Below are 25679 nucleotides of genomic sequence, written 5' to 3'. Positions count from 1 at the left end.
GATAGAGGATGGGATAGGATAGAGGATAGGATAGGATAGAGGATAGGATAGGATAGAGGATAGGATAGGATAGAGGATAGGATAGGATACAACATAGTATAGGATACAGGATAGGATAGGATAGAGGATAGGATCGGATAGAGGATAGGATAGGATAGAGGATAGGATATGATATAGTATAGGATATAGGATTGGATAGGATAGAGGATAGGATACGATAGAGTATAGGATAGTATAGAGGAAAGGATAGGATAGAGGATAGGATAGGATAGAGGATAGGATAGGATAGGATAGAGGATAGGATAGGATAAGAGGATAGGATAGGATAGGATAGAGGATAGGATAGGATAGGATAGGATAGAGGATAGGATAGGATAGAGGATAGGATAGGATACAGGATAGGATAGGATAGAGTATAGGATAGGATAGAGTATAGGTTATAGGATTGGCTAGGATAGAGGATACGATAAGATAGAGTATAGAATAGGATAGATGATATTATAGGTAAGAGGATAGGATATGATAGAGGATAGGATAGTATAGAGGATAGGATAGGATAGAGGATAGGATAGGGTAGAGGACAGGATAGAGGATAGGATAGGGGATTGGATAGGATAGAAGATAGGAGACGATAGTGGATAGGATAGGATAGAGGATAGGATAGGATAGAGAATAGGATAGAGTATAGGTTATAGGATTGGATAGGGTAGAGGATAGGATACGACAGAGGATAGGGTAGGATTGAGGATAGGATAGGAAAGAGGATAGGATAGGATAGAGGATAGGATAGGATAGAGGATAGGATAGGTTAGGGGATAGGATAGGATAGAGGATAGGATAGGATAGAGGATAGGATAGGATAAGAGGATAGGATAGGATAGAGGATAGGATAGGATAGCGGAAAGGATTTGATAGAGGATAGGATAGGATAGAGGATAGGATAGGATAAAGGATAGGATAGGATAGAGGATAGGATAGGATAGAGGATAGGATAGGATACAGGATAGGATAGGATAGAGGATAGGATAGTATAGAGGATACGATATACGATTGGATAGGGTAGAGAATAGGATACGATAGAGGATAGTATAGGATTGGATAGAGAATAGAATCGGATAGAGGATAGGATAGGATAGAGGATAGGATAGGATAGAGGATAGGATAGGATAGGATAGAGGATAGGATAGGATAGAGGATAGGATAGGATACAGGATAGGATAGGATAGAGGATAGGATAGTATAGAGGATACGATATACGATTGGATAGGATAGAGAATAGGATACGATAGAGGATAGTATAGGATTGGATAGAGAATAGGATCGGATAGAGGATAGGATAGGATAGAGGATAGGATAGGATAGAGGATAGGATAGGATAGGATAGGATAGAGGATAGGATAGGATACAGGATAGGATAGGATTGGATAGAGAATAGGATGGGATAGAGGATAGGATAGGATAGAGGATAGGATAGGATAGAGAATAGGATAGGATAGATGATATTATAGGAAAGAGGATAGGATATGATAGAGGATAGGATAGGATAGAGGATCGGTTAGGATAGAGGATAGGATAGGATAGAGGATAGGATAGGATAGAGGATAGGATAGGATATAGGATAGGATAGGATAGAGGATAGGATAGGATAAAGGATAGGATAGGATAAAGGATAGGATAGGATAGAGGATAGGATAGGATAGAGGATAGGATAGGATAGAGGATAGCATAGGATACAGGATAGGATAGGATAGAGGATACGATATAGGATTGGATAGGATAGAGGATACGATACGATAGAGGATAGGATAGGATTGGATAGAGAATAGGATGGGATAGAGGATAGGATAGGATAGAGGATAGGATAGGATAGAGGATGGGATAGGATAGAGGATAGGGTAGGATAGAGGATAGAATAGGATAGAGGATAGGATAGGATAGAGGATAGGATAGGACATAGTATACGATATAGGATTGGATAGGATAGAGAATAGGATACGATAGAGAATAGGATAGGATTGGATAGAGAATAGGATGGGATAGAGGATAGGATAGGATAGAGGATAGGATAGGATAGAGGATGGGATAGGATAGAGGATAGGATAAAATAGAGGATAGGATAGGATGGAGGATAGGATAGGATAGAGGATAGGATAGGATAGAGGATAGGATAGGATATAGGATACGATATAGGATTGGATAGGATAGAGAATAGGATACGATAGAGAATAGGATAGGATTGGATAGAGAATAGGATGGGATAGAGGATAGGATAGGATAGAGGATAGGATAGGATAGAGGATGGGATACGATAGAGGATAGGATAGGATAGAGGATAGGATAGGATAGAGGATAGGATAGGATAGAGGATAGGATAGGATAGAGGATAGGATAGGGTAGAGGATAGGATAGGATACAGGATAGGATAGGATAGAGGATAGGCTAGGATAGAGGATAGGATAGGATAGAGGATAGGATAGGATAGAGGATGGGATAGGATAGAGGATAGGATAGGATAGAGGATAGGCTAGGATAGAGGATAAGATAGGATAGAGGATAGGATAGGATAGAGGATGGGATAGGATAGAGGATAGGATAGGATAGAGGATAGGATAGGATCGAGGATAGGATAGGATAGAGGATAGGATAGGATACAACATAGTATAGGATACAGGATAGGATAGGATAGAGGATAGGATCGGATAGAGGATAGGATAGGATAGAGGATAGGATATGATATAGTATAGGATATAGGATTGGATAGGATAGAGGATAGGATACGATAGAGTCTAGGATAGTATAGAGGAAAGGATAGGATAGAGGATAGGATAGGATAGAGGATAGGATAGGATAGGATAGAGGATAGGATAGGATAAGAGGATAGGATAGGATAGGATAGAGGATAGGATAGGATAGGATAGGATAGAGGATAGGATAGGATAGAGGATAGGATAGGATACAGGATAGGATAGGATAGAGTATAGGATAGGATAGAGTATAGGTTATAGGATTGGCTAGGATAGAGGATAGGATAAGATAGAGTATAGAATAGGATAGATGATATTATAGGTAAGAGGATAGGATATGATAGAGGATAGGATAGTATAGAGGATAGGATAGGATAGAGGATAGGATAGGGTAGAGGACAGGATAGAGGATAGGATAGGGGATTGGATAGGATAGAAGATAGGAGACGATAGTGGATAGGATAGGATAGAGGATAGGATAGGATAGAGAATAGGATAGAGTATAGGTTATAGGATTGGATAGGGTAGAGGATAGGATACGACAGAGGATAGGGTAGGATTGAGGATAGGATAGGAAAGAGGATAGGATAGGATAGAGGATAGGATAGGATAGAGGATAGGATATTATAGAGGATAGGATAGGTTAGAGGATACGATATTATAGAAGATAGGATAGGATAGAGGATAGGGTAGGGGATTGGATAGGAAAGAGGATAGGAGACGATAGAGGATAGGATAGGATAGAGGATAGGATAGGATAGAGGATAGGATAGGATAGAGGATAGGATAGGATAGATTATATGATAGGATAGAGGACAGGATGGGATAGAGGATAGGATAGGATAGAGGATAGGATAGAGGATAGGATAGGGGATTGGATAGGGTAGGGGATAGGATAGGATAGAGGATAGGATTGCATAGAGGATAGGATAGATTATAGAATAGGATAGGTGATAGGATAGCATAGAGGATGGTATCGCATAGAGGATAGGATAGGGGATTGGATAGGATAGAGGATAGGAGACGATAGAGGATAGGATAGGATAGATGATATTATAGGATAGAGGACAGGATAGGACAGAGGATACGTTATTATAGAGGATAGGATAGGATAGAGGAGAGGATAGCATAGAGGATAGGATAGGGGATTGGATAGGATAGAGGATAGGATAGGATAGAGGATACGATAGAGGATTGGATAGTATAAAGGATAGGAGAGGGTAGAGGATAGTATAGGATAGATGATAGGATAGGATAGAGGATAGGATAGGATAGAGGATAGGATAGAGAATAGGATAGGATAGAGGATAGGATAGAATAGAGTATAGAATAGGATAGAGGATAGGAATAGATAGAGGATAGGATAGGATAGAGGATAGGATAGGATAGGATAGATGATAGGATAGGATAGAGGATAGGATAGGATAGAGGATAGGATAGGATAGAGGATAGGATAGGATAGAGGATAGGATAGGATAGAGGATAGGATTGGGTAGAGGATACGATATTATAGAGGATAGGATAGAGGATAGGATAGGATAGATGATAGGATAGGATAGAGGATAGCATAGAATAGAGGATAGGATAGAGGATAGGATAGGATAGAGGATAGGATAGGATAGAGGATAGGATAGGATAGTGGATAGGATAGGATAGAGGATAGGACAGGATAGAGGATAGGATAGGATAGAGGATAGGATATTATAGAGGATAGGATAGGTTAGAGGATACGATATTATAGAGGATAGGATAGGATAGAGGATAGGGTAGGGGAATGGATAGGAAAGAGGATAGGAGACGATAGAGGATAGGATAGGATAGAGGATAGGATAGGATAGAGGATAGGATAGGATAGAGGATAGGATAGGATAGAGGATAGGATAGGATAGATTATATGATAGGATAGAGGACAGGATGGGATAGAGGATAGGATAGGATAGAGGATAGGATAGAGGATAGGATAGGGGATTGGATAGGGTAGGGGATAGGATAGGATAGAGGATAGGATTGCATAGAGGATAGGATAGATTATAGAATAGGATAGGTGATAGGATAGCATAGAGGATGGTATCGCATAGAGGATAGGATAGGGGATTGGATAGGATAGAGGATAGGAGACGATAGAGGATAGGATAGGATAGAGGATATGATACGATAGAGGATAGGATAGGATAGAGGATATGATAGGATAGAGGATAGGACAGGATAGAGGATAGGATAGGATAGAGGATAGGATAGGATAGAGGATAGGATAGGATAGCGGAAAGGATAGGATAGAGTATAGAATAGGTTAGAGGATAGGATAGGATAGAGGATAGGATAGGATAGAGGATAGAATAGGATAGAGGATAGGATAGGATAAAGGATAGGATAGGATAGAGGATAGGATAGGATAGAGGATAGGAAAGGATAGAGGATAGGATATAATAGAGGATAGGATAGGATAGATTATAGGATATAAGATTGGATAGGATAGAGGATAGGATACGTTAGGTGATACGATAGGATAGGATAGAGAATAGGATAGGATAGATGATATTATAGGATCGAGGACAGGATAGGACAGAGGATACGATATTATAGAGGATAGGATAGAGGATAGGATAGGATAGATGTTAGGATAGGATTCAGGAGAGGATAGGATAGAGGATAAGATAGATTAGAGGATTGGATAGGATAGAGTATAGGATATAGGATTGGATAGTATAGAGGATAGGATACGTTAGGGGATAGGATAGGATAGGATGGAGAATAGGATAGGATAGATGATATTATAGGATAGAGGACAGGATAGGACAGAGGATACGTTATTATAGAGGATAGGATAGGATAGAGGAGAGGATTGCATAGAGGATAGGATAGGTGATTGGATAGGATAGAGGATAGGATAGGATAGAGGATACGATAGAGGATTGGATAGGATAGAGAATAGGGTAGAGGATATTATAGGTTAGTGGATAGCATAGGATAGAGGATATGATAGGATAGAGTATAGGATAGGGCAGGGGATGGGATAGGATACAGGATACGATACGATAGAGGATAGGATAGAGGATAGGATAGCATAGAGGATAGGATAGAGGATAGGATAGAGTATAGGATAGGGCAGGGGATGGGATAGGATACAGGATACGATACGATAGAGGATAGGATAGAGGATAGGATAGCATAGAGGATAGGATAGAGGATAGGATAGAGGATAGGATAGAGGATAGGTTAGGATAGAGGAGAGGATAGGATAGAGGATAGGATAGGATAGAGGATAGGATTGGATAGAGGATAGGATAGGATAGAGGATAGGATAGGATAGAGGATAGGATAGGATAGAGGATAGGATAGGATATAGGATAGGATAGGATAGAGGATAGATAGAGGATAGAGGATAGGATAGGGTAGAGGATAGATAGAGGATAGGATAGGATAGAGAATAGGGTAGAGGATATTATAGGATAGTGGATAGCATAGGATAGAGGATATGATAGGATAGAGTATAGGATAGGGCAGGGGATGGGATAGGATACAGGATACGATACGATAGAGGATAGGATAGAGGATAGGATAGCATAGAGGATAGGATAGAGGATAGGATAGAGTATAGGATAGGGCAGGGGATGGGATAGGATACAGGATACGATACGATAGAGGATAGGATAGAGGATAGGATAGCATAGAGGATAGGATAGAGGATAGGATAGAGGATAGGATAGAGGATAGGTTAGGATAGAGGAGAGGATAGGATAGAGGATAGGATAGGATAGAGGATAGGATTGGATAGAGGATAGGATAGGATAGAGGATAGATAGAGGATAGGGTACGATAGAGAATAGGGTAGAGGATATTATAGGATAGTGGATAGCATAGGATAGAGGATATGATAGGATAGAGTATAGGATAGGGCAGGGGATGGGATAGGATACAGGATACGATACGATAGAGGATAGAATAGAGGATAGGATAGCATAGAGGATAGGATAGAGGATAGGATAGAGGATAGGATAGAGGATAGGATAGAGGATAGGTTAGGATAGAGGAGAGGATAGGATAGAGGATAGGATAGGATAGAGGATAGGATAGGATAGAGGATAGGATAGGATAGAGGATAGGATAGGATAGGATAGAGGATAGGATAGGATAGAGGATAGGATAGGATAGAGGATAGGATAGGATAGAGGATAGATAGAGGATAGGATAGGATAGAGAATAGGGTAGAGGATATGGTAGGATAGTGGATAGCATAGGATAGAGGATATGATAGGATAGAGTATAGGATAGGGCAGGGGATGGGATAGGATACAGGATACGATACGATAGAGGATAGGATAGAGGATAGGATAGCATAGAGGATAGGATAGAGGATAGGATAGAGGATAGGATAGAGGAGTGGATAGGATAGAGGATATTATAGAACAGAGGATATTATAGAACAGAGGATTGGATAGGATAGAGGATAGGATAGGATAGAGGATAGGATAGGATTGAGGAGAGGATAGGATAGAGGATACGATTTTGGATAGGATAGGACAGAGGATAGGATAGGTTAGAGGATAAGATAGATTAGAGGATTGGATAGGATAGAGTATAGGATATAGGATTGGATAGTATAGAGGATAGGATACGTTAGGGGATAAGATAGGATAGGATGGAGAATAGGATAGGATAGATGATATTATAGGATAGAGGACAGGATAGGACAGAATATACGTTATTATAGAGGATAGGATAGGATAGAGGAGAGGATTGCATAGAGGATAGGATAGGGGATTGGATAGGATAGAGGATAGGATAGGATAGAGGATACGATAGAGGATTGGATAGTATAAAGGATAGGAGAGGGTAGAGGATAGTATAGGATAGATGATATTATAGGATAGAGGATAGGATAGGATAGAGGATAGGATAGGATAGAGGATAGGATAGGATAGAGGATAGGATAGGATATAGGATAGGATAGGATAGAGGATAGATAGAGGATAGAGGATAGGATAGGATAGAGGATAGATAGAGGATAGGATAGGATAGAGAATAGGGTAGAGGATATTATAGGATAGTGGATAGCATAGGATAGAGGATATGATAGGATAGAGTATAGGATAGGGCAGGGGATGGGATAGGATACAGGATACGATACGATAGAGGATAGGATAGAGGATAGGATAGCATAGAGGATAGGATAGAGGATAGGATAGAGGATAGGATAGAGGATAGGTTAGGATAGAGGAGAGGATAGGATAGAGGATAGGATAGGATAGAGGATAGGATTGGATAGAGGATAGGATAGGATAGAGGATAGATAGAGGATAGGATAGGATAGAGGATAGGGTAGGATAGAGGATAGGATAGAGGATAGGATAGGATAGAGGATAGAATAGGATAGAGGATAGGATAGGATAGAGGATAGGATAGGATAGAGGATAGGATAGGATAGAGGATAGGATAGGATAGAGGATAGGGTAGGATGGAAGATAGGATAGGATAGAGGGTGGGATAGGATAGAGGATAGGATAGGATAGGATAGGATAGGATAGGATAGAGGATAGGATAGGATAGAGGATAGGATAGGATAGAGGATAGGATTGCATAGCGGATAGGATAGATTATAGAATAGGATAGAGGATAGAATAGGATAGAGATTAGGCTAGGGTAGATGATATTATAGGATAGAGGATACGATATTATAGAGGATAGGATAGGATAGAGGATATGATCGGATAGAGGATAGGATAGGGGATTCGATAGGATAGAGGATAGGAGACGATAGAGGATAGGATAGGATAGAGGATAGGATAGGATAGAGGATAGGATAGGATAGGATAGGATAGGATAGAGGATAGGATAGGATAGAGGATAGGATAGGATAGAGGATAGGATAGAGGATAGGATAGGATAGAGGACCAGAGCAAAGTGAACCGCCACGGTAATCGGAGCTTAACAGCAGATTTTTGAGTCTATAGCCGCGAAAGAAACAAAGAAGTTAAACTCGAAGTTAGTTTCAAGCATTAATTAAAAGAAGAATTACAAATAAGATAATTAATTCGCGCGATTTCGAGGAAAATAAGAGCAAATCTCCCCCGGGGGACTAGTTCCGAATCTCCGGGTTCAAATCACGTGAATTCGGTTATTAAACTGAACAAAGTGGATCGAGACACAGTGTAAAGTAAATTAAAATTAATTAATTAATTAATTAAGGTACTTACTTGTTATCGGGAATTCGTACGGTACGGTTTTTTCCTCGTGGAAAATCCACTCGGTCGCACGAATCGATGAAATACCACGGTCCGGAACATCTAGAAAAAAAAAGAGAGAAAATAATAAATTAGTTACTAATTAATAAAACAAGACGGGCTTGTGCGTGCGGAGATTACTCGACACGAAAACCCCTTCCTTCCAGTAAATCAAGGAACGGAGAGTGCCGGTGAAAAACCTGTAAAAAGAAAAAATTATTAGTATAATTAAAATTAATGGTCGGAGTGAGGGACACATTGAGAACAGAAGTGCATTAACTGAAAGTGAGAAAAAAGGACTTAAAGTGAGGAATTTAGGGAAAAAATTTCGAAATAGAGAAGTACCACCAGATAAACCGATACACACGGACCAGGAAGAGGGACCACACCGCGAGGGGTCGGTCGTATCTCATAAAAATAAGGTAGGAGAAAGGGTTTAGTGCCTAAAAATAGGAAAGAGTAGAGAAAAGTAGGAAAAGAGATCATTTGACCTTGAACACAAGAGAGAACTAGCGGTTTTTATATAACTAACCCACATCTATTAGTGCAGCTACGGATAGGGATAGACATAAGAAGCAATCGCCCTATAGGAAGTTTTCTCGTAAAACCTATCCCTGTAGGTGTTAGGGTCGTTATCTCGAGAACGGGGGGCCGGAGGCGAAAATCGTGTACCTCCGAAACTTCTTCGGAGACCAGTCGCCAACCCCGAGATACCCCCCCCCCCAAGAGGATAGCCTACCCAGAAAATTTTTTCAGTCGAAAATTTATGGGACACCCGGTATATAAGAAAAACTTAGACTTTATCCGATCTAGGCGTGCGACGGCTCGTTGTAAAGCTCTAGCCGAGCCCTAACCGACTACCGGATCAGCTTTTTGAAAATCTCAAAATTCGAGGTAATTTTTCCCACAGCTCGGAAAGGAGGGGGCAAAATCGAAAAAGTTTTTCAGGGGGGAGAATACTTCTCCAATCCGACCCCGAAAGACTCGCCACCCTCCGAAATAGGCGTATACCGAATTTCGGCCCGATAGGTCAATTTTCGTACGGAACCATAATCGCGAAAACACCTAAGAAAACGCCGGGTACGATAAAACCGTGTGGGGGCTCTTTGGAAAGCCAGAGAGCAGGGCTGGCATTTCGCCAAAGCAGATTTTGTATATCGTGTAAAATAAAAGAAGTAACATACAGTTAAGAATAAAAAATTAGAGTAAGAGAAGGTATCGACACCTTGACACGTTTAGACCACGCGCAGGCGTTTTAATGATAGGTTAAATTAGGCTAAGAGCGAAAAAACCAAAAAAAAATCAATTAAAAATAAGGTAGCGTTTAAGACTAGAAAATAAGAACATTTATAGAAATATATATATATATATATACATAGAGGCTAGAAAATTATTTACAGTAGCGAATAAAATAAGATAAGATACGTTAAAAGTTAAATAAGAAGTTAGTTTATTTTAGTGTTTTTGAATTTGAATTTGAATTTATTGCATTTCGTATACTATACTATACTATATTATACTAAGCACTATTATACTGTATTAGATTTACAAACAATATTGAATAAGCGAAATAGTTTTAACTACGACAGACATTGTAATTTTTAGGTGATTCTGTAATTTTAGAAAATGAAATAGAGACAAATACCCGTTTAAAAAAAAAAAAAAAGGATAGGATAGAGGATAGGATAGGATAGAGGATAGGATAGGATAGAGGATAGGATAGAGAATAGGATAGGATAGAGGATAGGATAGAATAGAGTATAGAATAGGATAGAGGATAGGAATAGATAGAGGATAGGATAGGATAGAGGATAGGATAGAGGATAGGATAGAGGATAGGATAGGATAGGATAGATGATAGGATAGGATAGAGGATAGGATAGGATAGAGGATAGGATAGGATAGAGGATAGGATAGGATAGAGGATAGGATAGGATAGAGGATAGGATTGGGTAGAGGATACGATATTATAGAGGATAGGATAGAGGATAGGATAGGATAGATGATAGGATAGGATAGAGGATAGCATAGAATAGAGGATAGCATAGAATAGAGGATAGGATAGGATAGAGGATAGGATAGGATAGAGAATAGGATAGGAAAGTGGATAGGATAGAGGATATGATAGGATAGAGTGAAGAATAGGGCAGAGGATGGGATAGGATAGAGAATAGCATAGGATAGATGATATTATAGGATATAGGATAGGATAGGGTAGAGGATACGATATTATAGAGGATAGGATAGAGGATAGGATAGGATAGAGGTTAGGATAGGACAGAGGATAGAGGATAGGATACGATACAGGATAGGATAGGACAGATGATACGATAGTATGGAGGATAGGATAGGATAGAGGATGGGACAGGATAGAGGATAGGATGGGATAGAGGATAGGAATAGATAGAGGATAGGATAGGATAGAGGATAGGATAGGATAGAGGATAGGATAGGATATATTATAGGATAGGTTAGAGGACAGGATGGGATAGAGGATACGATATTATAGAGGATAGGATAGGATAGAGGATAGGATAGGATAGATGTTAGGATAGGATTGAGGAGAGGATAGGATAGAGGATACGATAGAGGATAGGATAGGACAGAGGATAGGATAGGTTAGAGGATAAGATAGATTAGAGGATTGGATAGGATAGAGTATAGGATATAGGATTGGATAGTATAGAGGATAGGATACGTTAGGGGATAGGATAGGATAGGATGGAGAATAGGATAGGATAGATGATATTATAGGATAGAGGACAGGATAGGACAGAGGATACGTTATTATAGAGGATAGGATAGGATAGAGGAGAGGATTGCATAGAGGATAGGATAGGGGATTGGATAGGATAGAGGATAGGATAGGATAGAGGATACGATAGAGGATTGGATAGTATAAAGGATAGGAGAGGGTAGAGGATAGTATAGGATAGATGATATTATAGGATAGAGGATAGGATAGGATAGAGGATAGGATACGATAGAGGATAGGATAGGATAGAGGATAGGATAGAATATAGGATAGGATAGGATAGAGGATAGATAGAGGATAGAGGATAGGATAGGATAGAGGATAGATAGAGGATAGGATAGGATAGAGAATAGGGTAGAGGATATTATAGGATAGTGGATAGCATAGGATAGAGGATATGATAGGATAGAGTATAGGATAGGGCAGGGGATGGGATAGGATACAGGATACGATACGATAGAGGATAGGATCGAGGATAGGATAGCATAGAGGATAGGATAGAGGATAGGATAGAGGATAGGATAGAGGATAGGTTAGGATAGAGGAGAGGATAGGATAGAGGATAGGATAGGATAGAGGATAGGATAGGATAGAGGATAGGATAGGATAGAGGATAGGATAGGATAGAGGATAGGATAGGATAGAGGATAGATAGAGGATAGGATAGGATAGAGAATAGGGTAGAGGATATGATAGGATAGTGGATAGCATAGGATAGAGGATATGATAGGATAGAGTATAGGATAGGGCAGGGGATGGGATAGGATACAGGATACGATACGATAGAGGATAGGATAGAGGATAGGATAGCATAGAGGATAGGATAGAGGATAGGATAGAGGATTGGATAGAGGATAGGTTAGGATAGAGGAGAGGATAGGATAGAGGATAGGATAGGATAGAGGATAGGATAGGATAGAGGATAGGATAGGATAGAGGATAGGATAGGATAGAGGATAGGATAGGATAGAGGATATTATAGGATAGTGGATAGGATAGGATAGAGGATACGATATTATAGAGGATAGGATAGAGGATAGGCTAGGATTGAGGATAGGATAGGATAGAGGATAGGATAGGATAGAGGATAGGATAGGATTGAAGATAGGATAGGATAGAGGAAATGATAGGACAGAGGATACGATATTATAGAGGATAGGATAGGATAGAGGATAGGATAGAGGATAGGATAGGATTTAGGATAGGATAGGATAGAGGTTAGGATAGGATTGAGGATAGGATAGGATAGAGGATACGATAGAGGATAGGATAGCATAGAGGGTAGGATAGGATTGAGGATAGGTTAGGATAGGGGGGAGGATAGGATAGAGGATAGGATAGGGTAGATGATAGTATAGGATAGATGATATTATATCATAGAGGATAGGATAGGATAGAGGATAGGATAGGATAGAGGAAATGATAGGATAGAGGATACGATATTATAGAGGATAGGATAGGATAGAGGATGGGATAGGATAGAGGTTAGGATAGGATTGAGGAGAGGATAGGATAGAGGATACGATAGAGGATAGGATAGGATTGAGGATAGGTTAGGATAGAGGATATTATAGGATACAGGATAGGATAGGATAGAGGGCAGGATAGGATAGAGGATGGGATAGGATAGGGGATACGCTAGGACAGAGGATAGAATAGGGTAGAGGATAGAATAGGATAGAGGATATTATAGGTTAGAGGGTAGGATAGGATAGGATAGAGGATACATAGGATAGGATAGTGGATAGGATAGTATAGAGGATATTATAGGATAGAGGATAGGATAGGATAGAGGATAGGATAGGATAGAGGACATTATAGGATACAGGATTGGATAGGATAGAGGGTAGGATAGGATAGAGGATGGGATAGGATAGAGGATATGATAGGATAGAGGATAGGATAGGATAGAGGATAGGATAGAATATAGGATAGGATAGGATAGAGGATTGAATACGATAGAGGATGGGATTCGATAGAGGATACGATAAGATAGAGGATAGGATAGGATAGAGGATTGGATAGGATAGAGGATAGTATAGGATAGAGGATAGGATAGGATAGAGGATAGGATAGGGGATAGGATAGGATGGACGATATTCTAGGATAGAGGATAGGATAGGGGATATTATAGGATAGTGGATAGGATAGGATAGAGGATAGATAGAGGATAGGATAGGATAGAGGATAGGATAGGATAGAGGATAGATGGAGGATAGGATAGGATAGAGAATAGGGTAGAGGATATTATAGGATAGTGGATAGCATAGGATAGAGGATATGATAGGATAGAGGATAGGATAGGATAGAGGATAGGATAGGATAGAGGATAGGATAGGATAGAGGATAGGATAGGATAGATGATAGGATAGGATAGAGGATAGGATAGGATAGAGGATAGGATAGGATAGAGGATAGGATAGGATAGAGGTAATGATAGGATAGAGGATACGATATTATAGAGGATAGGATAGGATAGAGGATGGGATAGGATAGGATAGAGGATAGGATAGGATAGAGGATAGGATAGGATAGAGGATACGATATTATAGAGGATAGGATAGGATAGAGGATGGGATAGGATAGGGGATAGGATAGGATAGAGGATAGGATAGGATAGAGGATAGGATAGGATAGAGGATAGGATAGGATAGAGGTTAGGATAGGATTGAGGAGAGGATAGGATAGAGGATACGATAGAGGATAGGATAGGATTGAGGATAGGTTAGGATAGAGGATATTATAGGATACAGGATAGGATAGGATAGAGGGCAGGATAGGATAGAGGATGGGATAGGATAGAGGATACGATATGACAGAGGATAGAATAGGATAGAGGATAGGATAGGATAGAGGATATTATAGGTTAGAGGATAGGATAGGATAGGATAGAGGATACATAGGATAGGATAGTGGATAGGATAGTATAGAGGATATTATAGGATAGAGGATAGGATAGGATAGAGGATAGGATAGGATAGAGGACATTATAGGATACAGGATTGGATAGGATAGAGGGTAGGATAGGATAGAGGATGGGATAGGATAGAGGATAGGATAGGATAGAGGATAGGATAGGATAGAGGATAGGATAGGATAGAGGATAGGATAGGATAGAGGAAATGATAGGATAGAGGATACGATATTATAGAGGATAGGATAGGATAGAGGATGGGATAGGATAGAGGATAGGATAGGCTAGAGGATAGGATAGGATAGAGGATAGGATAGGATAGAGGATAGGATAGGATAGAGCTTAGGATAGGATTGAGGATAGGATAGGATAGAGGATAGGATAGGATAGAGGATAGGATAGGATAGAGGATATTATAGGATAGTGGATAGGATAGGATAGAGGATACGATATTATAGAGGATAGGATAGAGGATAGGCTAGGATAGAGGATAGGACAGGATAGAGGATAGGATAGGATAGAGGATAGGATAGGATAGAGGATAGGATAGGATAGAGGATAGGATAGGATTGAGGATAGGTTAGGGTAGGGGGGAGGATAGGATAGAGGATAGGATAGGGTAGATGATAGTATAGGATAGATGATATTATATCATAGAGGATAGGATAGGATAGAGGATAGGATAGGATAGAGGATAGGATAGGATAGAGGATAGGATAGGATAGGATAGGATAGAGGATAGGATAGGATAGAGGATAGGATAGGATAGAGGATAGGATAGGATAGAGGATAGGATAGGATAGAGGATAGGATAGGATGGAGGATAGGATAGGATAGAGGATAGGATAGGATAGAGGATAGGATAGGATAGAGGATAGGATAGGATAGAGGATAGGATAGGATAGAGGATAGGATAGGATAGAGGATAGGATAGGATAGAGGATAGGATAGGATAGAGGATATTATAGGATAGTGGATAGGATAGGATAGAGGATACGATATTATAGAGGATAGGATAGAGGATAGGCTAGGATAGAGGATAGGATAGGATAGAGGATAGGATAGGATAGAGGATAGGATAGGATAGAGGATAGGATAGGATAGAGGATAGGATAGGATAGAGGTTAGGATAGGATTGAGGATAGGATAGGATAGAGGATACGATAGAGGATAGGATAGCATAGAGGATAGGATAGGATTGAGGATAGGTTAGGATAGGGGGGAGGATAGGATAGAGGATAGGATAGGGTAGATGATAGTATAGGATAGATGATATTATATCATAGAGGATAGGATAGGATAGAGGATAGGATAGGATAGAGGATAGGATAGGATAGAGGATAGGATAGGATAGAGGATAGGATAGGATAGAGGATAGGATAGGATAGAGGATAGGATAGGATAGAGGATAGGATAGGATAGAGGATAGGATAGGATAGAGGATAGGATAGGATAGAGGATAGGATAGGATAGAGGATAGGATAGGATAGAGGATAGGATAGGATAGAGGATAGGATAGGATAGAGGATAGGATAGGATAGAGGATAGGATAGGACAGAGGATAGGATAGGATAGAGGATAGGATAGGATAGAGGATAGGATAGGATAGAGGATAGGATAGGATAGAGGATAGGATAGGATAGAGGATAGGATAGGATAGAGGATAGGATAGGATAGAGGATAGGATAGGATAGAGGATAGGATAGGATAGAGGATAGGATAGGATAGAGGATATTATAGGATAGTTGATAGGATAGGATAGAGGATACGATATTATAGAGGATAGGATAGAGGATAGGCTAGGATAGAGGATAGGATAGGATAGAGGATAGGATAGGATAGAGGATAGGATAGGATAGAGGATAGGATAGGATAGAGGATAGGATAGGATAGAGGATAGGATAGGATTGAGGATAGGATAGGATAGAGGATAGGATAGGATAGATGATAGGATAGGATAGAGGATAGGATAGGATAGAGGATAGGATAGGATAGAGGATAGGATAGGATAGAGGATATGATAGGATAGAGGATAGGCTAGGATAGAGGATAGGATAGGATAGAGGATAGGATAGGATAGAGGATAGGATAGGATAGAGGATAGGATAGGATAGAGGTAATGATAGGATAGAGGATACGATATTATAGAGGATAGGATAGGATAGAGGATGGGATAGGATAGAGGATAGGATAGGATAGAGGATAGGATAGGATAGAGGATAGGATAGGATAGAGGATACGATATTATAGAGGATAGGATAGGATAGAGGATGGGATAGGATAGAGGATAGGATAGGATAGAGGATAGGATAGGATAGAGGTTAGGATAGGATAGAGGATAGGATAGGATAGAGGTTAGGATAGGATTGAGGAGAGGATAGGATAGAGGATACGATAGAGGATAGGATAGGATTGAGGATAGGTTAGGATAGAGGATATTATAGGATACAGGATAGGATAGGATAGAGGGCAGGATAGGATACAGGATGGGATAGGATAGAGGATACGATAGGACAGAGGATAGAATAGGATAGAGGATAGGATAGGATAGAGGATATTATAGGTTAGAGGATAGGATAGGATAGGATAGAGGATACATAGGATAGGATAGTGGATAGGATAGTATAGAGGATATTATAGGATAGAGGATAGGATAGGATAGAGGATAGGATAGGATAGAGGACATTATAGGATACAGGATTGGATAGGATAGAGGGTAGGATAGGATAGAGGATGGGATAGGATAGAGGATAGGATAGGATAGAGGATAGGATAGGATAGAGGATAGGATAGGATAGAGGATAGGATAGGATAGAGGAAATGATAGGATAGAGGATACGATATTATAGAGGATAGGATAGGATAGAGGATGGGATAGGATAGAGGATAGGATAGGCTAGAGGATAGGATAGGATAGAGGATAGGATAGGATAGAGGATAGGATAGGATAGAGGTTAGGATAGGATTGAGGAGAGGATAGGATAGAGGATACGATAGAGGATAGGATAGGATAGAGGATAGGATAGGATAGAGGATAGGATAGGATAGAGGATAGGATAGGATAGAGGATAGGATAGGATAGAGGATAGGATAGGATAGAGGATAGGATAGGATAGAGGATAGGATAGGATAGAGGATAGGATAGGATAGAGGATAGGATAGGATAGAGGATAGGATAGGATAGAGGATAGGATAGGATAGAGGATAGGATAGGATAGAGGATAGGATAGGATAGAGGATAGGATAGGATAGAGGATAGGATAGGATAGAGGATAGGATAGGATAGAGGAAATGATAGGATAGAGGATACGATATTATAGAGGATAGGATAGGATAGAGGATGGGATAGGATAGAGGATAGGATAGGATAGAGGATAGGATAGGATAGAGGATAGGATAGGATAGAGGACATTATAGGATACAGGATTGGATAGGATAGAGGGTAGGATAGGATAGAGGATGGGATAGGATAGAGGATATGATAGGATAGAGGATAGGATAGGATAGAGGATAGGATAGAATATAGGATAGGTTAGGATAGAGGATTGAATACGATAGAGGATGGGATTCGATAGAGGATGGGATTCGATAGAGGATACGATAAGATAGAGGATAGGATAGGATAGAGGATTGGATAGGATAGAGGATAGTATAGGATAGGGGATAGGATAGGATAGAGGATAGGATAGGGGATAGGATAGGATGGACGATATTATAGGATAGAGGATAGGATAGGGGATATTATAGGATAGTGGATAGGATAGGATAGAGGATAGGATAGGACAGAGGATACGATAGGATAGAGGATAGGATAGAGGATAGGATAGAGGATAGGATAGGATAGAGGATAGGATAGGTTAGAGGATAGGATAGGATAGAGGATAGGATAGGATAGAGCATAGGATAGGATAGAGGATAGGATAGGATAGAGGATATTATAGGATAGAGGATAGGATAGGATAGAGGATAGGATAGAGGATAGGATAGGATAGGACAGAGGATACGATAGGATAGAGGATAGGATAGGATAGGGGATAGGATAGGATTGAGGATACGATAGGATAGAGGATAGGATAGGATAGAGGATAGGATAGGATAGAGGATATTATAGGATAGAGGATAGGATAGGATAGAGGATAGGATATGATAGAGGATAGGATAGGGGATTGGACAGGGTAGAGGATAGGATAGGATAGAGGATATTATAGGATACAGGATAGGATAGGATAGAGGGTATGTTAGGATAGAGGATGGGATAGGATAGAGGATACGATAGGATAGAGGATAGGATAGGATAGACGATAGGATAGGATGGAGGATATTATAGGATAGAGGATAGGATAGGATAGAGGATATTATAGGATAGTGGAAAGGATAGGATAGAGGGTAGGATAGGACAGAGGATACGATAGGATAGAGGATAGGATAGGATAGGAGATAGGATAGGATTGAGGATAGGATATGATAGAGGATAGGATAGGATAGGATGCAGGATAGGATAGGACAGAGGATAGGATAGGATAGAGGATAGGATAGGATAGGATAGAGGATAGGATAGGATAGGATACAGGATAGGATAGGACAGAGGATAGGATAGGATAGAGTATAGGATAGGATAGAGGATATTATAGGATATAGGATAGGATAGGATAGAGGATAGAATAAGATAGAGGATAGGATAGGATAGAGGATACGATAGGATAGAGGATAGGATAGGACACAGGATACGTTATTATAGGTGATAGGATAGCATAGAGGATGGTATCGCATAGAGGATAGGATAGGGGATTGGATAGGATAGAGGATAGGAGACGATAGAGGATAGGATAGGATAGAGGATAGGATACGATAGAGGATAGGATAGGATAGAGGATATGATAGGATAGAGGATAGGACAGGATAGAGGATAGGAGTGGATAGAGGATAGGATAGGATAGAGGATAGGATAGGATAGCGGATAGGATAGGATAGAGTATAGAATAGGTTAGAGGATAGGATAGGATAGAGGATAGGATAGGATAGAGGATAGAATAGGATAGAGGATAGGATAGGATAAAGGATAGGATAGGATAGATGTTAGGATAGGATTGTGGAGAGGATAGGATAGAGGATACGATAGAGGATAGGATAGGACAGAGGATAGGATAGGTTAGAGGATAAGATAGAATAGAGGATAGGATAGGATAGAGTATAGGATATAGGATTGGATAGTATAGAGGATAGGATACGTTAGGGGATAGGATAGGATAGGATGGAGTATAGGATAGGATAGATGATATTATAGGTTAGAGGACAGGATAGGACAGAGGATACGTTATTATAGAGGATAGGATAGGATAGAGGAGAGGATTGCATAGAGGATAGGATAGGGGATAGGATAGGATAGAGGATAGGATAGGATAGAGGATAGGATAGGATAGAGGATAGGATAGGATAGAGGATAGGATAGGATAGAGGATAGGATAGGATAGAGGATATTATAGGATAGAGGGTAGGATAGGATAGAGGATATGATATTATAGAGGATAGGATAGAGGATAGGCTAGGATTGAGGATAGGATAGGATAGAGGATAGGATAGGATAGAGGATAGGATAGGATTGAAGATAGGATAGGATAGAGGAAATGATAGGACAGAGGATACGATATTATAGAGGATAGGATAGGATAGAGGATAGGATAGGATAGAGGATAGGACAGGATAGAGGATAGGATAGGATAGAGGTTAGGATAGGATAGAGGATACGATATTATAGAGGATAGGATAGGATAGAGGATGGGATAGGATAGAGGATAGGATAGGATAGAGGATAGGATAGGATAGAGGATAGGATAGGATAGAGGACATTATAGGATACAGGATTGGATAGGATAGAGGGTAGGATAGGATAGAGGATGGGATAGGATAGAGGATATGATAGGATAGAGGATAGGATAGGATAGAGGATAGGATAGAATATAGGATAGGTTAGGATAGAGGATTGAATACGATAGAGGATGGGATTCGATAGAGGATGGGATTCGATAGAGGATACGATAAGATAGAGGATAGGATAGGATAGAGGATTGGATAGGATAGAGGATAGTATAGGATAGGGGATAGGATAGGATAGAGGATAGGATAGGGGATAGGATAGGATGGACGATATTATAGGATAGAGGATAGGATAGGGGATATTATAGGATAGTGGATAGGATAGGATAGAGGATAGGATAGGACAGAGGATACGATAGGATAGAGGATAGGATAGAGGATAGGATAGAGGATAGGATAGGATAGAGGATAGGATAGGTTAGAGGATAGGATAGGATAGAGGATAGGATAGGATAGAGCATAGGATAGGATAGAGGATAGGATAGGATAGAGGATATTATAGGATAGAGGATAGGATAGGATAGAGGATAGGATAGAGGATAGGATAGGATAGGACAGAGGATACGATAGGCTAGAGGATAGGATAGGATAGGGGATAGGATAGGATTGAGGATACGATAGGATAGAGGATAGGATAGGATAGAGGATAGGATAGGATAGAGGATATTATAGGATAGAGGATAGGATAGGATAGAGGATAGGATATGATAGAGGATAGGATAGGGGATTGGACAGGGTAGAGGATAGGATAGGATAGAGGATATTATAGGATACAGGATAGGATAGGATAGAGGGTATGTTAGGATAGAGGATGGGATAGGATAGAGGATACGATAGGATAGAGGATAGGATAGGATAGACGATAGGATAGGATGGAGGATATTATAGGATAGAGGATAGGATAGGATAGAGGATATTATAGGATAGTGGAAAGGATAGGATAGAGGGTAGGATAGGACAGAGGATACGATAGGATAGAGGATAGGATAGGATAGGAGATAGGATAGGATAGGACAGAGGATAGGATAGGATAGAGTATAGGATAGGATAGAGGATATTATAGGATATAGGATAGGATAGGATAGAGGATAGAATACGATAGAGGATAGGATAGGATAGAGGATATGATAGGATAGAGGATAGGACAGGATAGAGGATAGGAGTGGATAGAGGATAGGATAGGTTAGAGGATAGGATAGGATAGAGGATAGGATAGGATAGAGGATAGAATAGGATAGAGGATAGGATAGGATAAAGGATAGGATAGGATAGATGTTAGGATAGGATTGTGGAGAGGATAGGATAGAGGATACGATAGAGGATAGGATAGGACAGAGGATAGGATAGGTTAGAGGATAAGATAGAATAGAGGATAGGATAGGATAGAGTATAGGATATAGGATTGGATAGTATAGAGGATAGGATACGTTAGGGGATAGGATAGGATAGGATGGAGAATAGGATAGGATAGATGATATTATAGGTTAGAGGACAGGATAGGACAGAGGATACGTTATTATAGAGGATAGGATAGGATAGAGGAGAGGATTGCATAGAGGATAGGATAGGGGATAGGATAGGATAGAGGATAGGATAGGATAGAGGATAGGATAGGATAGAGGATAGGATAGGATAGAGGATAGGATAGGATAGAGGATAGGATAGGATAGAGGATATTATAGGATAGAGGGTAGGATAGGATAGAGGATATGATATTATAGAGGATAGGATAGAGGATAGGCTAGGATTGAGGATAGGATAGGATAGAGGATAGGATAGGATAGAGGATAGGATAGGATTGAAGATAGGATAGGATAGAGGAAATGATAGGACAGAGGATACGATATTATAGAGGATAGGATAGGATAGAGGATAGGATAGGATAGAGGATAGGACAGGATAGAGGATAGGATAGGATAGAGGTTAGGATAGGATTGAGGATAGGATAGGATAGAGGATACGATAGAGGATAGGATAGCATAGAGGATAGGATAGGAATGAGGATAGGTTAGGATAGGGGGGAGGATAGGATAGAGGATAGGATAGGGTAGATGATAGTATAGGATAGATGATATTATATCATAGAGGATAGGATAGGATAGAGGATAGGATAGGATAGAGGATAGGATAGGATAGAGGATAGGATAGGATAGAGGATAGGATAGGATAGAGGATAGGATAGGATAGAGGATAGGATAGGATAGAGGATAGGATAGGATAGAGGATAGGATAGGATAGAGGATAGGATAGGATAGAGGATAGGATAGGATAGAGGATAGGATAGGATAGAGGATAGGATAGGATAGAGGATAGGATATAATAGAGGATAGGATAGGATAGAGTATAGGATATAGGATTGGATAGGATAGAGGATAGGATACGTTAGGTGATACGATAGGATAGGATAGAGAATCGGATAGGATAGATGATATTATAGGATGGAGGACAGGATAGGACAGAGGATACGATATTATAGAGGATAGGATAGGATAGAGGATAGGATTGGATAGATGTTAGGATAGGATTGAGGAAATGATAGGACAGAGGATACGATATTATAGAGGATAGGATAGGATAGAGGATAGGATAGGATAGAGGATAGGATAGGATTTAGGATAGGATAGGATAGAGGTTAGGATAGGATTGAGGATAGGATAGGATAGAGGATACGATAGAGGATAGGATAGCATAGAGGGTAGGATAGGATTGAGGATAGGTTAGGATAGGGGGGAGGATAGGATAGAGGATAGGATAGGGTAGATGATAGTATAGGATAGATGATATTATATCATAGAGGATAGGATAGGATAGAGGATAGGATAGGATAGAGGAAATGATAGGATAGAGGATACGATATTATAGAGGATAGGATAGGATAGAGGATGGGATAGGATAGAGGTTAGGATAGGATTGAGGAGAGGATAGGATAGAGGATACGATAGAGGATAGGATAGGATTGAGGATAGGTTAGGATAGAGGATATTATAGGATACAGGATAGGATAGGATAGAGGGCAGGATAGGATAGAGGATGGGATAGGATAGGGGATACGCTAGGACAGAGGATAGAATAGGGTAGAGGATAGAATAGGATAGAGGATATTATAGGTTAGAGGGTAGGATAGGATAGGATAGAGGATACATAGGATAGGATAGTGGATAGGATAGTATAGAGGATATTATAGGATAGAGGATAGGATAGGATAGAGGATAGGATAGGATAGAGGACATTATAGGATACAGGATTGGATAGGATAGAGGGTAGGATAGGATAGAGGATGGGATAGGATAGAGGATATGATAGGATAGAGGATAGGATAGGATAGAGGATAGGATAGAATATAGGATAGGATAGGATAGAGGATTGAATACGATAGAGGATGGGATTCGATAGAGGATGGGATTCGATAGAGGATACGATAAGATAGAGGATAGGATAGGATAGAGGATTGGATAGGATAGAGGATAGTATAGGATAGAGGATAGGATAGGATAGAGGATAGGATAGGGGATAGGATAGGATGGACGATATTCTAGGATAGAGGATAGGATAGGGGATATTATAGGATAGTGGATAGGATAGGATAGAGGATAGATAGAGGATAGGATAGGATAGAGGATAGGATAGGATAGAGGATAGATGGAGGATAGGATAGGATAGAGAATAGGGTAGAGGATATTATAGGATAGTGGATAGCATAGGATAGAGGATATGATAGGATAGAGGATAGGATAGGATAGAGGATAGGATAGGATAGAGGATAGGATAGGATAGAGGATAGGATAGGATAGATGATAGGATAGGATAGAGGATAGGATAGGATAGAGGATAGGATAGGATAGAGGATAGGATAGGATAGAGGTAATGATAGGATAGAGGATACGATATTATAGAGGATAGGATAGGATAGAGGATGGGATAGGATAGGATAGAGGATAGGATAGGATAGAGGATAGGATAGGATAGAGGATACGATATTATAGAGGATAGGATAGGATAGAGGATGGGATAGGATAGGGGATAGGATAGGATAGAGGATAGGATAGGATAGAGGATAGGATAGGATAGAGGATAGGATAGGATAGAGGTTAGGATAGGATTGAGGAGAGGATAGGATAGAGGATACGATAGAGGATAGGATAGGATAGGATAGAGGATACATAGGATAGGATAGTGGATAGGATAGTATAGAGGATATTATAGGATAGAGGATAGGATAGGATAGAGGATAGGATAGGATAGAGGACATTATAGGATACAGGATTGGATAGGATAGAGGGTAGGATAGGATAGAGGATGGGATAGGATAGAGGATAGGATAGGATAGAGGATAGGATAGGATAGAGGATAGGATAGGATAGAGGATAGGATAGGATAGAGGAAATGATAGGATAGAGGATACGATATTATAGAGGATAGGATAGGATAGAGGATGGGATAGGATAGAGGATAGGATAGGCTAGAGGATAGGATAGGATAGAGGATAGGATAGGATAGAGGATAGGATAGGATAGAGCTTAGGATAGGATTGAGGATAGGATAGGATAGAGGATAGGATAGGATAGAGGATAGGATAGGATAGAGGATATTATAGGATAGTGGATAGGATAGGATAGAGGATACGATATTATAGAGGATAGGATAGAGGATAGGCTAGGATAGAGGATAGGACAGGATAGAGGATAGGATAGGATAGAGGATAGGATAGGATAGAGGATAGGATAGGATAGAGGATAGGATAGGATTGAGGATAGGTTAGGGTAGGGGGGAGGATAGGATAGAGGATAGGATAGGGTAGATGATAGTATAGGATAGATGATATTATATCATAGAGGATAGGATAGGATAGAGGATAGGATAGGATAGAGGATAGGATAGGATAGAGGATAGGATAGGATAGGATAGGATAGAGGATAGGATAGGATAGAGGATAGGATAGGATAGAGGATAGGATAGGATAGAGGATAGGATAGGATAGAGGATAGGATAGGATAGAGGATAGGATAGGATAGAGGATAGGATAGGATAGAGGATAGGATAGGATAGAGGATAGGATAGGATAGAGGATAGGATAGGATAGAGGATAGGATAGGATAGAGGATAGGATAGGATAGAGGATATTATAGGATAGTGGATAGGATAGGATAGAGGATACGATATTATAGAGGATA

This window comes from Halictus rubicundus, unplaced genomic scaffold (assembly GCF_050948215.1).
Source record: "Halictus rubicundus isolate RS-2024b unplaced genomic scaffold, iyHalRubi1_principal scaffold0218, whole genome shotgun sequence".
NCBI lineage: Eukaryota > Metazoa > Arthropoda > Insecta > Hymenoptera > Halictidae > Halictus > Halictus rubicundus.
The sequence above is the reverse complement of the archived record's forward strand: the minus strand, read 5'-3'. Positions refer to the sequence as shown.